Below are 14,957 nucleotides of genomic sequence, written 5' to 3' on the forward strand. Positions count from 1 at the left end.
TATAACCCAACTCAATCCATCACAACAATAATTGCTTGCTTATAATTTGAGAACATGTTTGTATGATCATATCCCATGATTCCCCTATGATCCCATGACACCCTAGTGCCTTTAATCAATTGTTTACACCCCCTTTAATTCATCTCGCTAGTTTATTTTCATTGCTATTTTAGTTTAGTGACCTTCTACATCAACCCAATTTGTGACACCCTTAAGACACCACTAGTTTCAATAGAAATCTCATTTCAACTCCCGTCCCTTGGGATCCGACCTTTACTTGCCTCTTTACTAATTGTAGAGTTGTTTGTGAAGTTATAAATATTGTTTTGATTCGACCGTGACCCAACGACCACATATTTAATTGTGAACACGAAACGGGCTCGCATCAAAAATGGCGCCGTTGCCGGGGACGGTGTTTGTTTGATTTAGATTTCTTTTTATTGTTATTAGTCGTGTCTTTCTTCGCCTTGGGGAAGTAAAACTCCTCAAGGTTTGTTCTAATTGTTTTCGAGTTGTTTGATATTTTGCATGTCTAGAAGGTTACAAGGTGATTTGTTACCTTTTGACCGTGAAATCGAAAGTACCTTGACGAACAATAGGAGACTTGTTAGGAGGAATTTAAGAGGTATTAGTGAAGTTGTTCAACCCACTAGTGAGTTTGTCAATCCTTTCGCAATAGATGGAGAAGAGAACCCATTACACAATACCCCACAAAATCCACCTACAATGCCTAAATTCTCGTCACACTCCGTACCCACCGAGAAGAATCTACCAAATGGTACTCCTACACCGCAACATCTAACCGGAAATTTTATTGCCAAGTCCGCCTTCATCCAATTAGTTGAGAGGAGCCAATTTGGGGGGATGCCTAGTGAAGACCCTCATTCTCATATGGAAACCTTTTGCGACTATTGTGATGCAATCTCTCAAACGGGCGTGACTCAAGACCAAATTAGATGGGTTTTATTTCCTTTTTCTTTAATCGTCACCGCGAAGCAATGGTTGAAGGGCCTTGATAAGGCCACCCTCGGAATAGATTCTTGGAAGAAGTTGGCTCTAGCTTTCTACAAAAAATTCTACCCACCGGAAAAGACTAACATGCTAAGAGCTCAAATTATGGGTTTTAAGCAAAGGGATGAAGAGTCTTTGTATGAAGCTTGGGAGCGGTTCAAGGGAATTTTTCGCTCATGTCCTCACCATGGACTTAGCGAATGGTTTTTGGTACAACAATTTTGGAATGGTTTATATGAAGATTCTAGGAACATTCTCAATATGGGATCAAATGGAATGTTCACCGAAGTTGATGACAGTCAAACATGGAACAAGATTGAGGAAATGGCGGTCCATAACTCACAATATAGTAGACCTCGCAAGGCTACTAGAGGAGGAGAGCATGAAGTGGACTCCGTTACTCAATTGGGTGCTCAACTTAGTGCTCACATTGACACAATAAACTTGAAGTTTGAACAAGCTATGGCTAGACTTGAGGAAAACTCAAAATCATCAAAGCATCATGTTAATGCCATGACGGCATCCTCATCAATCCCAAGTGGGATATGTGAGAATTGTGGAACTTTGGGACATGACCAAGGTGAATGTAGGGGAACAAATGAACAAGTGAATGCTTTCCAAGCATAGAAGAGTGGTACCCCTTATTCCAATTTTTACAATGAAAACACAAAATTCCATCCAAATCTCTCATACAAAAGCCAAAATGTTCAAAACCCTCAAACAACATACACTCCACCACCCATGAGAAACCAAAATCAAAGACCCTTTTACAATCAAAACCAAGGTTACCAAAATCAAAATCCATACAATCACCAAAATGACCAAGATTTTGATGTCCAAAAAGCGGTCCTCCAAATGCAAAAGAATCAACAAGAATTTTTCACTCAAATGCAAAAAGATAGCCAAGCAAAGGAAACCACCATCAACAACATCCTAGCTCACACCAAGATGTTGGAAACACAATTGACTCAACTAGCATCTTCAAGCTCACAAAGACAAAAGGGGCAATTACCACCTCAAAGTAATCCCCCTAGACATGAAACGGTTAGTGCCATTCACTTGAGAAGTGGTACAAGGTATGAAGCACCGAAGAAGCAAGTTGAGAATGAAGTTGTGGAAGCTAGTGAAAAGGAAGAAATTGTGCAAAGCTCCAAAGATGGAGAATCATCAAAAGAAGAAAGTTCAAAGAAAAATGAAGACAAGGTCAAGGAGAAGGAGCCCATCGTGATTAGACTCCCTTTTCCAAGTCGTCAAGCCAAGACCAAATTTGATGATCAACTTGGAAAGTTCATGGAAATTGTGAAGAATTTGGAAGTCTCAATTCCTTTTACGGAATTAATCAATCACGTGCCGGCCTATGCGAAATACATGAAAGATATCCTCACAAAGAAGAAGTCGATCCGGAAGCTTGAGACTATCGCCTTCACCAAGGTGAGTAGTGCAATACTTCAAGGGAGTTCACCTCCAAAGTTAAAGGATCCGGGAAGCTTCTCAATACCGTGTACCGTTGGCGACACAACGATCAACACAGTCTTATGTGATCTAGGGGCTAGTGTGAGTGTCATGCCATACTCGGTGAGTAAAAGGTTGGGGATGGGAGAGCTTAAATGCACCAACATCACACTCCAAATGGCCGATAGATCGACAAAGACACCGTTAGGGATATGGGAAGATGTCCCCGGGCGAATTGGGAAGTTTTTCATCCCGGTGGACTTTGTCATTGTTGATATGGAGGAAGATTCCAACATTCCAATCATTCTAGGAAGACCTTTCCTACACACCGCGGGTGCGGTGATTGATGTGAAACATGGTGAGCTCACTCTAGAAGTGGGAGATGAAAGCATAACTTTTAATCTTGACAAGACTATGATAGCTACTCGTTTGCATGAACCATGTTTCATGATTGATCATTATAGCCGAAAGGATGAAAGGAAGAAATCGGAACTCCAATGGAAGAAGAAAATTGAAGATGCTCCATTCAAAGAGCAAGTGAATTGTGACAAGGAGAGCTTGCAAAGCTCATCAAAATCAATCAAGGAAGAAGAGGATGGCCTCATTGGCCAAGAGAAGAAATTGGGAGAGTTGTCTCCATCTAAGCAAGAGATTTTCAATGATCAACTTAATGAAGTTTGTGGTCTTTGGGACAACGAATTTGAAGGGATTTTTAATCCCTACATTGGTAATGCCATCGATCAAGACCGACAACAAGGGCCAAGGTCTATTGAAGACCTCTACCATGATAATGAACAAGCTTTTGATTACTTCTTCAAGGTGTTGAGAAACATCAACAACACCTTGAACATGCCCCCTTGACATCTCATCATGAATGAGAGTTTGGTGGAGTCCTCCCTAAACCACCACTTGTAAATATTTCTAACTCCCTAACTTACATTTCAAATTCTTGCATTGCATTTTTTTGTCATCTTTGGATTTTTATTTACTTTGATCAAGATAATTGTCATGTTTGAGAGAAGTGAGGGAGGGACTAACAAATTCAATTGATGTGTAGTGCTTTTAGCTTAGTGGGGGGATGACAATTGCCTAGGCTATCCATGCCTAGTAGTGCCCCCACAATGACGAACACAAGACTTGAAGAAAGAATAGAAGAATGGTAAGGGAAACGCATTGTGCACAGATGGAACTGAATCCGAGTACACAGGGGAAGAATCCGAGCGGATTCCACAGAATCCGCCCGTCTTCGATGAATCCGAGCGTCTTTATCGCGGTAAAAAGACGCCCGTCCGAATCGAGCTTAATTTTGAAAATTTCTTGATGTGGATCGAATTCGGGCGTCGAGCGTAAATCCGCCCGTCTTGAAGAATCCGCCCGTCTTGAAAGAAAGACGTCCGTCTTTGCAGCTGAAGAAAACAAGCAAAATTTCCTGGGTTGAAATCCGTCCGTCTTCTGCCAAATCCGCCCGTCCCGTGTCAAGCAAATCCGAGCGTCTTCCACCGAATCCGCCCGTCTTTAGGCGAGTTTTGTAAAACCCAGAAAGAGCAGAATCCGCACGGATTGGGCAGAATCCGCACGGATTGCCCCTGCAGTTCGAAAATTTCGGTCTTTATAAAATCCCCCCCACCTTCCTTCATTCATTCATTCATTCATAAACACTACCCACAACATCAAAACCCTCATTCTCTCCATCACAAAAACAAAATCCCTCAACAACATTCACCAAAAACAAATCAAATCATCCTTCCAACAACAAATCAATCACTCCTTCTTCAATAAAAATCAAAACCAAACGCAAAATCTTCAACCTTTGAGTCGATTTTTGATTTCATAAAGGCAAAGCCTTTCACCTTTAAATCGATTTGAGTACACTAAAAATTGAAGATTTTTCATTCTTTTCTTGGTTAAATCATCAATGGCAAGGACTAAGGGAGCAACAAAGGCAACAAAGGCACCAAAGGCTAAGGCACTCTCACAAAGGCAAAAGGCTCTTCAAACAAAGAAAGCATTGGCTATGGTGGTAGCAACACCAAACTTGGAAGTGCAACAACAACAACAACTTTCTATGTGAGCAACAACACCTTCTACTCCGGAAATCGATCAACTTTTGCATTATCCGGAGGTAACTTTTATTTCCGAAACCCATAGAAATACCTTTGCCAAGTTTGCTATGAAGTCATTACAATCCACCAAATTTATATGTGAAGATACCTTAGAAAAATTGGGTGTTCTTGAGCAAACTAGAGCCTTTTTCAAAGCCAAGGGGTTGAAGAAATTGTTTGAAACAAAGGAATTGACATACCCCTCCCTTACCTTGGAATTTTTGAGTTCTTTGAAAGTCACCAAAGTTGAGAATAGGGAGAATCTCAAGTTTCGTCTAGCTAATGTTAGTAGACGCATCACCTTTAGGGAATTGAGTGAAATTTTGGGTCTTAGTGATGAACCGCGTTATTTTAAGAATTATGGAAAGTATGACCCCGAACCTCTTTGGGAGGCAATTTCCGGGAGGAAATTTGAGGACTTTCATGCGAGTCGTGCTCTTTTGGTCCACCATCCGGGCATAAGAGTATGGCACAAGGTCGTGGGAAACACCATAATTGCAAGGAAAGATACCAACCATTTCACCAAACTTGATTTTATTCTCCTTGAATCGGCTTTGAACATTGGAAGAGTACACACCAAGCCTTACAATTCTTTGAGGCTCTTGGTAGATAGATGGCTCAACATTGATTGTGGGAAGAAGGGCACTACCGTTATTGTCAATGGCGGCCTAGTCACTATCCTAGCTAAGCACTTTGATCCTAACTTCAATAAGGATAACAAGTACAAAGCAAAGGAGGGTGGCCATCTTGTTGATATGCATACTATGATACACAAGTTCAAGTGGGTTGCCCAGAACCCCCTTGACACTAAGTATGGATGGCTCACTAGTGAAGCTAGATCGTTCACCTTGCCGTCGAAGATTTGTCGTCTAAGCGTCCACCGGACCAATTATCTACTTCCCCTTTCTAAAGAGGCCGAGTATATTATTCAACAACAAAAGGGTGATCTTGAAATGCCCTCCTCTTCCATTGTCATACCACCTTACCCCTTTGAGTATGAAGAGTTCAAGCCGGAAGGAGTTGAAGCTAGGAATGATTTTGTGACTCTTCTCATGCACAAGCAAGCCTTTGAAGATCGGAAAAATGCTTACTTGGCTCAATATCCACCCCTCCTACACTTAGCTAGGCAAGGACTACTTGATCCATCTTGTCCTTTGCCTAGTTGGGCGGATAGAGAAGTCCTATTTCCGGGTGCATCTAGGGTCGTTTTGGGTGACAATGAGGTTGTTGGTAATGACGAAGAAGTTGATGATAACATTGATGAAGAAGCAAGTGAAGAAGAAGAAAAGGATGGTGAAGATGATGATGAGCAAGATGAGGAAGAAAGTGAAGAAGCAAATGACAAGGGAAGTGGCAATGTGGCCACTTCTAATGAGGAAAGTGACGGTGATAGCATGATGGAAGATTAGCAAGCCTTGGAGACTCCTACCCTCTCATGGTTTGTCTATTTCTCTCTTTGTTTTAATTATAATTTTGATCATTGTTGGAGTAGTCCTAGCACCATAGAGGACTCACACCTCGGTACCATTGAGGTGTTCTCATTTTATTGTTCCCATTTTCAAAATCCAAACTGACAAATTAGTTTCATGCATTGCATAGTGTGTGCATGAAATACACCCATCCTTGGACATTAGCAATAGTGTCTCACTCGGTTTGGGGAAGTTAATGCATACACAACGGGAGGTAATCTAAATTATCCTCTCCGTCATAACAAAAACCATGCATCATGTAGTGTAGCTTAGTGTAGATTGCATTTAGTGTAGAAATCATGCATCATCTTTGCATAATTTCCATCATTTTGGCCATTGAGTACAATGCCCATATTAGTGTGGGGATGGGAATTCTAACATTTAACTCTTATTCAAAAATCCAAAAAAATTGAAAAATTTCAAAAATCATAAAAATTTGAAAATTGAAAACCCAAAAACATGTTTATTTCATTTTGTAGTCTTGTATATATTGTCTTGTATATATTGTGTTTGTTCTATCCTTGTTCACATTGATTGACTACGCCACATCCGAGACATGAGGATATTGAAGACCGCATGGTATGATCTTTCCAATCTCCTTTTTCCTCTTTATGTTAATGACTATGTGGCTTTATTTTGATTGATGCGGTATAACAATGTGAACTTAGGACTTGCATTTAGTTTATATGTCATATTAGTTGATAGAATCACTTGCATTAGGATGTTTATATTAGTTGCATCATTGGCATGTAGTTGCATGTTAGAAATGTTTTGAAAAATGCCTATTTAGGAACTTTGACAAGAGCAACTAAGCCATTACAAATACTTGTTCAACTTAAGACTTTGCCTACTAGAATGGTTGTAAAACACCCTAGATAGTGTCATACTAGTGTATTTTGACCCATGACCCAAGGCCTAGTCAAGGGTTTGCATGTGAGTCACCTATCCAACCCCGTGATGCGATGTGGACTTGGTTAACTTGTCTAGGTGACCTTGTTTGACATTGTGGTAAGGCAACCCAAAAATATTTTCTATCAATAAGCTTGAAGTGCTCATTTCAAAGAGTTTTGTCATGTGGAAGTAATGTAATGCCAAGGAAACCTCAAATGTTATGAATTGTTGACAGTTGAGAAATTTAAGTTGTTTTGATGGAGGCGTACCACTTCGATGTGCTTTGGTGCGGGATCCATTGAATTGGGCCCCCATACGGTTGTGAATTCGTCCGCCCAGAGACAGAGTGACTATCACCCCGAAAAGCTATTGTCTAGAGGTTAACCGGTTGCCTAATAAGCGATTGGCGAAAGCAAAGGACACTAGCCCGGAAGGGACAAACCCCATCTTAAATTTTTGAAATGTGAAAGTGAAATGAGGACAATTTTGAATACTAGTCATATCCACCCGTTATGAATAAAGATTTGAGCATTTCATTCCTAAAAAGCCTTTTTGTCAAGCCACTTGGTCGAGCTTGGGACGATCCATGACCTTTACTTTTGTAGAGAATTCGAGACTTGTCATGTCATATGCTACTAGCATCATAGGGATCATCATTCCACCACCATCCGATCGCTCTTGACGAAAGCATTTGGAAATTGAGGACGAAAGTAGTCTAGTTTAACACCATTTGGAGGTGATTTGGTGCCATCCTCTTAGCCTTAGTAATTTGTTGAACTAGTATTTGTGAAGGATTACATGCTCTTAAATTTGTTCCTCTTTAGTGCCTCCGCCACTTGATGAGGAAGTGGCTATTCCTTTTGTAGATGCATCCATTATGTGATTTTGTGTGCTTAATGTTTGGATGTGTCGCCATTTTGGCAAGACCCACCTTGCCTTGCAAGAAGGCATCCTACCTCATGGTTGTCTTGTTGTGAGTTGAAGGGGCGGAGTGAGACCCGCTAATTGTCTCATATCGGCTATATTATTAGGATAGGTTAGTATTGGTCCTAGTCTTTGTCACCTCTTTACTCGGGACGAGCAAAGGTTCGGTTTGGGGATATTTGATGTGACCATAATTAGCGCATATTTAGCCCCCGAATTAGCCTTGTTCCCATGCTTTTTAGTGCATATTTGGGTCATTTCTTATCTTTAGTTCTTTCTTTTTCATATTCTTTGAGATTTTGATCCCTTGGTAGGAAAGGAGTAAGAATCTTGCATTTTCATGGCAAAAAGAGACTAAATTGAACGAATTCAATGACCAAGCATCAAAGAGAGACAAGATTAGAAGGCCTTTGTATATATTATAGTAGAAGAGCAATGTTGAGAAAGGATCTTTGAGTCCCCAAGGAAATCCCCAAGGAATTTATGAAGAAAAGGGAAGAAAAGAAGAATATGTGTTGCTGAGTGACAATCCGAGCGGATTGTCACCAATCCGTCCGTCCCGCAGCTGCACAATCCGTGCGGCTTTGCTCTAATCCGCTCGGATTCCACCTCCACAATCCGACCGGATTCCCTTGAATCCGCTCGGATTCCAATGCCAGATTCCGCCCGTCCCGACCTTATTCCGCCCGGATTCCAGCACAGCACGATTTCCTCTTCTCCAAGCTACAAAGAAAGAAGCCCTTCTCTCGAAAAATACCGGGTCCTCCTTGCTCAATCTAAAAAGTGTAATTACTAGTTTAGCCCTTAGTTAACCCTAATGCATCCTCCCTAATTTCCACTATAAATACCCCATTAGTCTAATTAGAGGAGCATGTTCTTCTTATCAATAATTAGAGTAGTTAATATCAATCAAATCTCTCTTTAGTTTTGTAATCAACAATTAATCAAGTTCTAATACAAGTTTTATTTCCTTAATCTCTCTTTTGTTCATCCTTTATTTCGGGTAGTTGAAGATTATTTAGGTTATTATTGGGAGATTGACAACCTCTCAATCAAGCATTCAAGTACTTCTTTTATCTTTGCTTTATTATTGGAATCATTAGTAGGTATAATTCTCTTAATCCCTTTTTAATTATTGTTAATTACTTTCATTTATTCATCATGTTTCATATTGTTGGTATGATTGACAACCTTGCTAGCATGATCAACATGATAATGAGTGAGTAGTCTCTTAGCTAGGGTTAATGGGTGATTAGGGGAAACCAACATGGGGAATGATTCATGCTTAAATTAATATGCTTTCATGTTTTATTTGCTTGCTTGTTTTGATCTCAACTCATGCACATGTTATGTTTGATGAAATGCTAAGCCTATGAATCCTTGCATTTACCACCATCACCTATCTTTTCAATGAGACTTGTAAGACATAACCCAACTCGAGTCTCATTAGACCATGCATGTTGTTGAGTAGGGAAGATTAAGTCGACTTGTAGGTGTTGTACAATCTAATCGATTCGGCTCCGGGATCCAAACTTTCCTAGGATTGTAAGATATAACCCAACTCAATCCATCACAACAATAATTGCTTGCTTATAATTTGAGAACATGTTTGTATGATCATATCCCATGATTCCCCTATGATCCCATGACACCCTAGTGCCTTTAATCAATTGTTTAAACCCCCTTTAATTCATCTCGCTAGTTTATTTTCATTGCTATTTTAGTTTAGCAACCTTCTACATCAACCAAAGTTGTGACACCCCTAAGACACCACTAGTTTCAATAGAAATCTCATTTCAACTCCCGTCCCTTGGGATCCGACCTTTACTTGCCTCTTTACTAATTGTAGAGTTGTTTGTGAAGTTATAAATTGTGTTTTGATTCGACCGTGACCCAACGACCACATCTTTAATTGTGAACACGAAACGGGCTCGCATCATTAGACTCCCTATGTTCATTAGGTACATTGGTTACAGGTTTCAAGATCGTCGCTCTGATACCACTTTGTGACACCCTCATACTCCAAGTGCCTTACCATGACTACTTAAGGTATGAGAACGTCACCATCTCGGTTACCCGAGGCCATGATACTCAAATAGACAATAACGGAACGTATTTAAATGATATTAAAGTTTAGGTGATACAACAAAGTTCCAAAACTGTCAAATGAAATACAACTGTTCTCCAAAAACCAAAGTACTCAAACAGCTAACTAAGACACAGCAGAAGACTCTAAGACTGGTGGTGACTCCATCCCAGCTATCCCTCGCATAAGCCATCATACCTGCTCAACAACTGCTCACCATCCTCAAAAGGATCACCACGGTTTTTAAAACAATTAACGGGGTCGGTACTGATTACATAAAACAAATACCACAAAGGAACAATATCACAAACAGCTCAAACAAATCTCCAGTCTCCAACTCCAATCTCCACACAACTGACTACACATTAATGTGTGTAGCCCTGCCAGAGTACCCATCGCAACAAGTACTCCTCGCCGCCAGCGGGAGACCGCAGCCGTACCCACCAAATCCCCGCTCATCTCCATCGAGCGATAAACCAAAGTTTATTAATGTGCAAATCCCCCTTATGACGGGAACTATAAGGGGCGAGTCAAGGGCGTGAAGCCACTCTCGCAAGTGACTCCAGTCAGCCAGGGATGCACCCCGAATATCAGAGTTAGATACACAATCAATCAACAACATACTATCAACAATCATCAAAACCAATCCAACATTATAATTATTTAACAATCACAACAACAATCACCAACACAATATGTAGCCAATCTGAGTAGGGAAACCCTACCCTAAAAGCAAACACCAACAGACGATTAAGCAGCTAAGTCAGAATCTCTCCTCAACGAATCCTTCTCCTATACATAAATACATACAATTACTACCACATTCATATAAATCTCCCAAAACCCCGAATATCACCCAATTAGGGTTTAACCAACCTTACCAAAACATAATAAAAGTTGTATAAAAAGCTTAACCTCGACACAAGGATCACAACGGCGTAAAGAACAATGCAATACGACACTCCTAGCCTTGGGATTTGCTAATAATGCGGCGAGAACAATCAACGTAACTTCTAATCTTCTCTTTGAAAGGTTTTAGGGTGTAAAAGTGTTTTTAAGAAAACTGACGAAAGCTTTATATACTTTTAGGTCCAATTTAACCTGGTCTGACTTCAGTTTAGCCTGACTTAATTAGGCTGATTAGGGCAACCAGAGTCCGGACAATTACAGTCTGACAGGAAAAGAATACCAGAGGATAAATAAGCTGCAAAAAGAGGCCTGATAGCAATATTAGAATAGCCTGATGGAACTCTCCAGCAGGATGATTAATCAGCAGACAATTATGCGCATGTCCTATTCTCATGGAAGACCAAGTCCAACCACAAGAACGTGCTATTTTCATAAACTACAACGTGCAAGGAAAGGAGAAGAGAAAGTTGTTAAGTTCGAATAGGTCAACCGGATTAATAGGGCACATTTCCTATTAGTCAGGAGACGGTTCCAACAGTCAAATAGAACATTAGATTAATTGTAACGTTAGAGTAGAAAGGCTATAAATAGAATAGAAAAACATTTGTAAAGGGACACAAAAAATATATCAAACATACACAATTAGCCTATTATTTTTACTATACATTCAATCTTACGTTCTTTAATTATCACTCAATCTATTCAGAATAGATAAACATTATTATCCATATTCAATCTTCTCTATTCTCTAATTTAAATTTTTACCTTGAACATTAGAACTAGATACCTACACTATTTAATTATCAGGCCGGATCCTTTCAGGGGAATTCCTGCTAAAATAATTGGCGCCCACCGTGGGGCATCTAGTTCACTAATCAAAAAAAAATATCTTTCATCATTTTCCATTTAGTACTCACATATAAAAATAGTAGAACTCACCTCAGAACAACAATTGGCAGCTGCCTTGGCTAAGATCAAAGAATTGGAAACAATTCAAGAAAAAGTAGCCCAAGCAGACGCCGAGATCACTAGGCTTAAGGAATCAGAGTCTAGCCTGAGAAAGAAATTGGAAAGTCAGGCTTCAGCTCCAAAACCAGATTCGAGCTAGGAACCCCATTCTCATCCATCATCAAGCAAATTGACTTCTCTAGTTTTGGAACCCCGGAGAAAGATACCGCCTCTGGTCCACAAATCATTCCTGACAACGAAACGAACAAGACTGAAGCAGCAATAATGATGGCTATGCTTCAGGAAATCCAGAAAGTCCATAACAAGATAGAAAATATACCCGGGGTGCCAGATCCTGTGGCTGAGGTGGAAATTGATAGCTTCGCTGACTCACCCTTTGCAGATGAAATTTCAAAGATTTATCTCCCCAAGAAATTTACCGTCCCATCTATGAGAACCTATGTTGGGACCTGTGATTCACAAAACCAAGTTGCTATATTCAAACAGAAGATGTTAGCCACCTCAATACCCAGTGAACTCAGGCAGGTTTGGATGTGTAAAGGCTTTGGTACTACCCTGGCTGGAGCAGCGTTGCAATGGTTTATCAATCTCCCAAATGGAATTATCAAGAACTTTGCAGACTTGGTCAATGCCTTCAATCAACTGTTTGCAAGCTGCTGAGAAATGGCTAAGACCCCCAGTACCTTGTTCAGGGTAAATCAGCTTCCTGAAGAACCCCTCAAAGAATTCCTGGCCAGATTTGTCAAAGAAAAGGTGGCCATTCCCAGGTGCGATGAAGAAACAGCGGTAGAAGCTTTCAGGCAAGGAGTTATGCTTGACAGTGACATCTATGCAGACCTAACCAAAAAGGCATGTCCAACCTTTGCCACTGTTCAATCCATCGCCTTAGAGCATGTCAGATTGGAAGAAGATCTCAACTTCAGAACAAACTCATCCGGAGGAAAGCAAAGCTATGGCCACACTAACAGGAAGAGCTCCTACCATAAAGGAAACAACCCCAGATCAGCACCCTATTCCAGACCTGAACGATCTGAAGTCAATATGGCATAGGAACACAAAGGTAACCTTTCTAGCTTACCAACTATTCCTGAATATAACTTTTCTATAAATACTGCAGGATTGATCAAACGCTTGGAAAGCCTTGGAGACACAGTTAGATGGCCCAAGAAATTAGGCAATCCCAGGAAAGACCCAACAAGATGGTGTGACTTTCACCAGGATATCGGACACACCAGAGAAGAATGTATTCAGCTAAGGAAACAAGTGGCTTACCTCCTAAAGAAAGGCTATCTGAAAGACTTAATCCAGCAGCCCAAGAACAAAGATGAAGGACCGGGCAAGAGAGATCCAGGAAACCACAGGGATCCTCCTCCTCCTCCCCCCATATATGAAGTCAAGTTCATAAACGGAGGCTCATAAATCTTTGGCTTAACCAGCTCGGCTGCTAAAAGAATCGCCAGGGAGTCTAAACTTCAACCCCCTTCTAGATCTAAGATATTACCTGCTGTTACTTTTGATGACTCAGACTTGCAGGGAGTACCAGACCTACACTATGATAACCTGGTAATTACCATGCAAATTGGCACAGCTAAGGTATCAAGAATCCTGATAGATGGAGGCAGTTCAATGAACTTGGTGATGTTGGAAGTCCTTAAAGCCATGAAAATAGATGAAGAGAAAATTATCAAGAAATCCAGTGTCCTGGTCGGATTCAGCGGAGAAACAAAGAACACCCTGGGAGAAATCAGCTTGTCAACCTATGCGGAAGGCGTAGCTTCCTATGAAAGATTCGGGGTAATGGATTGCCTATCCTCGTACAACGTAATCCTGGGCAGACCTTGGATCCACAATGTCAAAGCAATCCCGTCAATATATCATCAATGTGTGAAGATACCAACTGAATGGGAGATAACCACCATCAGGGAAGAACATAAAGCAGCCCAGGAATGTTACACCCAGGCTTTGAAACCTTCAAAATCAGGTAAGTCCCTCACATAGCAACTAAAGTCCCCTGTCAGGAAAGAATATATAACCCAATCACAAATGGAAACAGGAGAGGTCATTTTGGACCCAGAATTCCCTGACAGGAAGGTACTTGTAGGATCAGACGCACCTGACTCAGTCAGACCCAATCTGGTCAGCTTCCTCAAAACTAAAATGTCTTGTTTTACTTGGTCACATTTTGACATGACTGGTATAGATGCTGATATTATAACTCATAAGTTAAATATTGACAAACCATTTAAGCCTGTACAGCAAAAAAGGAAAAAATTTGTTGCAGAAAGAAATGAAATCATCAATCAAGAAGTCGACAAGCTATTGGACATGGGAATGATCAGGGAAGTGATGTACGCCGAATGGCTTGCCAATGTAGTAGTTGTCCAAAAGAAGAATGGCAAGTGGAGAATCTGTGTGGACTATACTGACCTGAATAAGGCCTGCCCAAAAGACCCATTTCCCCTGCCACATATTGATGCGATGGTGGACGCCACTGCAGGCCACGAGATGTTAACATTCATGGACGCTTCTAGTGGTTTCAATCAAATAAAGATGCATCTCGCGGATCAGGAAAGCACAACCTTCATTACAGAAAGAGGAGTATATTATTATACTGCCATGCCTTTCGGATTAAAAAATGCAGGTACAACCTATCAAATATTAGTCCACATGATGTTCAAAGACCAAATTAGAGATACCATGGAGGTCTACATTGATGACATGGTGGTCAAATCAAAAAAAGCAGAAGACCACGTCAAAGACCTGGAAGTAGTATTTCAAATACTGGAGAAATTCAACATGAAGCTAAATCCACAAAAGTGCCATTTCGGAGTCTCAGCAGCAAATTCTTGGGCTATATGGTGACAAAAAGAGGAATAAAAGCCAGCCCTGAACAAATCAAAGCCATGCTGGAGCTAGAGCCACCAAAGACGGTCAAAGACATACAAAAGCTGACAGGGAGAATAGCAGCCCTGAACAGGTTCATTTCATGATCATCGAAAAGGTGCAAATCATTTTACAACCTGCTCAGGAAGAATAAAGAGTTTCAGTGGATTCCTGATCACCAGGCCGCCTTTGAAGATTTGAAGGTATATCTATCCTCTCCACCCTTGCTGGCAAAACCAGTCAAGAACGAACCCCTGACAG

General features: G+C 40.7%; 1 non-coding gene across 1 annotated transcript; it reads right to left on the reverse strand.

Annotated features, from left to right (window-relative positions):
• Nucleotides 1-1,098: 1,098 nt before the first annotated feature.
• LOC141634792 (small nucleolar RNA R71) lies at nt 1,099-1,205 on the reverse strand. The gene has a single exon (XR_012539513.1). It is a non-coding gene; the product is annotated as a small nucleolar RNA R71 (small nucleolar RNA).
• Nucleotides 1,206-14,957: the final 13,752 nt, after the last annotated feature.

This window comes from Silene latifolia, chromosome Y (genome assembly GCF_048544455.1).
Source record: "Silene latifolia isolate original U9 population chromosome Y, ASM4854445v1, whole genome shotgun sequence".
NCBI lineage: Eukaryota > Viridiplantae > Streptophyta > Magnoliopsida > Caryophyllales > Caryophyllaceae > Silene > Silene latifolia.